The sequence below is a fragment of the Canis aureus genome, chromosome 17 (assembly GCF_053574225.1).
Source record: "Canis aureus isolate CA01 chromosome 17, VMU_Caureus_v.1.0, whole genome shotgun sequence".
Lineage (NCBI taxonomy): Eukaryota > Metazoa > Chordata > Mammalia > Carnivora > Canidae > Canis > Canis aureus.
Window position 1 is genome coordinate 8934983 of NC_135627.1, and position 3364 is coordinate 8938346.

The 3364-nt window shown below is 39.7% G+C and overlaps 1 long non-coding RNA gene across 1 annotated transcript; it reads left to right on the plus strand.

Moving 5' to 3' along the window:
- Positions 1-847: 847 nt before the first annotated feature.
- Positions 848-2143, plus strand: LOC144287434 (uncharacterized). Its single transcript, XR_013355239.1, has 2 exons — positions 848-1144; positions 1248-2143. It is a non-coding gene; the product is annotated as an uncharacterized LOC144287434 (long non-coding RNA).
- The last annotated feature ends 1221 nt before the right edge of the window (positions 2144-3364 follow it).

Below are 3364 nucleotides of genomic sequence, written 5' to 3' on the forward strand. Positions count from 1 at the left end.
AGCAGGCAGAGAAAGAGGTAGAAGCAGGCTCCCCAGTGAACAGGGAGCCCTACGCAGAGCTCTATCCCAGGAACCTGAGATCATGACCTGAGCCGAAAGCAGACATTTAACCAACTGAGCCACTAAGGCACCCCTGGAGATCTTTCTTAAATCATCTATCTGATTTGTCCTGGTTTTTATGTGCATAAATGATCCTGATCAAGATGAATACTTGTGATTATACTATGGCTGCCTTAAAACTCTGCCCTTGCACTCACTATGCACAATCAGTATAACATCTATATTAAACTGAGCTTTGCACAAGGCTGACAAGGGAAAGAGATTAAACTTCTCAAGGAATAGATGTTGATGTTTATGTTTGGTCTAAACAAAATAGCCGCCTGAGAGGACACTTCCATTTCTCAACAGAACTAGGTCTATCACAAAGACTCGCTTGATCAGGTTTTATCAGTACTATTCTTGGGAATAAGAATAGCTAACGTGGGCAGCCCCGGTGGCACAGCGGTTTAGTGTGCCTGCAGCCCAGGGTGTGATCCTGGAGACCCGGGATCGAGTCCCACGTCGGGTTTCCTGTATGGAGCCTGCTTCTCCCTCTGCCTGTGTCTCTGCCTCTCTCTGAATAAATAAGTCTTAAAAAAAAAAAAAAAAAAAAGAATAGCTAATGCCTTAGAAGATACTCTATCTTACAAAGCACTGTACATGTATATTTACTGCTGGAAAATCTTGTAAAGTGGGCATTTTTAAAATCTTCATTTCCCAGAGAAGAAAACTGGGTGCATATGAGGTGATGTGACTTGCCCAAGAACATACAAATCAGTAAGTGACAAAAGAGAGATTGACACTCAGATTTTTGTTCTAATCTCACAGGCTTTTCCACCACACCCATCTTTCTCTTTTTATATAAAGAGAAAGGTTCTACAAGTTGTGGAGTAAAGAAATTACAGGAATGGCCTTTTAAACTCAGACTTCGATGAAGAGCTTCAGTTGCATGAAGTGTTTCCTTGCTGTGAGGCAACTGATGACCCTGGTCTTTCTCATCAGTCAGATCACTTCTAGTTTGGCTATTTTCCACTGACAAGATCATCCTATCCTTTCTTATCACTCTCAAGAGACTCTAGCAGAAGAGCAGCAGGAGGAGAAAGAGGTAAGTGTTGTGGTTTCTGGTCCATAGATTTTGACCCCATCATTCACTTTGCTTCCCACACATTTAATCCCAGAGTCACTTAATATCATATTTTCTTCCTTAGGAAAGAACACTTGTTGATTAAATTTGCTCACATGATCATAAATGTAAAAGAGGAAGTCAAAATTGAACAATTAAGCTGCCTGCTTATCAGGAAGTCAACATCTTTCGACTAAAGAGCACTGACCAACATGACTCATACAGTGAGAATCCTTTTGGCCTCCCATTTCATAAAGAGAGGTGAAGAAACCAGATGCTGCCTGACATTCTATGGGCTTATCTCTAAGAACAGAGATAAGCAAGGAATATAAAGAGAGTGAGAATCCACTCCCAAATTCTTCACCCAGCTCTTCCCCCCATGAGATTGTCTGCAAGTTGGGAACTTCCCAGAGGTCTTCAACCAGAATTAGCAGGGAAAAAAAGAATGAAGTCTTGCCATATTGGATGCCTTCAAAACCAAGATCTTCTGAGACCTGCAATGGGCAAGAAAGGTCAAGTAAATGTCCCTCATGCAACCTGGGGTGTTTCTATGGCCCATTAGAGCTTCTAATGACCCTCATCCTCTTTACATCCAGGATCTATGACTCCAAGTCCTCATGAAGAGATTTTCAGTATCAGAAACAAATCAACAAGTGACTTCTTAAATAATATTAAACTTGGTCTTTACACCTGGCTTAAAGTAGACTGTCAGCATATGGCCACCCACAGATTATGTGCCAAATCATGCACTCATTACCGAGAAAAATGAGAATGAACTTACGAACATCTCACACACCTCAAAACAGATGCTTTCGAAAAACATGTCAGTCATGGTTCTAGAGAGATGCTGACCACTGGGCAGCATTTTGGAAATTGTTGAGTCTATTATTCCATGGTCAATTGTTTTGTTTCTATTTAATCCAATATTATTTCTTTGGTGTATATTATCCATTAAATCTATTCATATACTTCACCTGAGAATTTTGGCAGGCTGCTGAACAAAGTGTCCATTTGATGCTTAACAACCCTCTTATCTCAGATTTGGTAATTTGGTTTTAAACATCTGCACTATTTCAACACTCACTTTATATCTGCCCATAAACCGTAATGAGAAAAAAGCCTTGGCTTCGAAATTATCAACTGCACTAAGCCTGGAACACGGTACCTGCTCAATAAATAATACTGTTGAGTAGAAGTAAAATGAACTTCCAGGGCAAGATTTAGATCTTAGTAATTATAGAGAGGAGGCATAGACAAGCCTACCAACTACCTCAAGTGGGATTTCGAACCCTTTACTTTACTCAGCAGACGAGAGTTGCCCAACACAGACTCAGATGTGACAGATATTTCTGTCAGAATGCTCGTCAGACAAACAATACTCTCCTTCACCTCAAAATTTCACATTTCAATTCTCGACTTAGTAAGTCAGGTCTTTCTGGGAAGTATTTACAAAATCTTTTCTCAAATCAGAGGTCTCTTTCAATTATTTGCTTTTCTAACAGAAAGTTTACCCAAGGGAACACCCATACTTTTTTTTCTTTTGAAAGACTGGGAAAGTACATATGCTATTAAGAGAAAAAAAAAATCTCATTTGGGTGAAGGTTGAGGAGGCAGGCTGGGTGTTCTTGCCATCTCAACAAGAAGTATCCTTGTTTTTCTTTCCCTTTTTTCTTTTTGGGCTTAAAGTTCTGTGATATTACGAGAAACAACAAAAGACTTTTACATAAATCATCTAAGTGCTAAGGTGACAGACTCATTGAGGAGAACAGAATTAATTTTTTGGCTCTCACGTTTCTACAGAAGGAAGCTTTTGTTAACTCTCAGCAAGGATCCTTCTGTAAGCCATTGTCCTGCTCTTAAGCATTCTCCTGCAGAAAAATAAATTAATTAACACTATTTAGACTCTAGATGCATCCCAAAATCAGAGCAAAAATCATGCTTTATGAATATCTTCAAATATTGTTTATTTGAGCATACGCTAAGGTGTTTAGCGCATTTCCTCAGGAAGAACCGGGGCTCTAGCGTAGACTAGAGTCTCAGGAACCAGACCTGTCTTCACAGAGGGGAAAAGAAAGCAAATATGGATAAGGTGGCCTCAGAAAAGAAGAAAATATTCAAATATGTCAGGTCCACAAGGAAGAGATAAGACAACATTTATGTTTTTCACTAAGGCTTCCTCATGGCCTAGAAAAGTGCACAGTA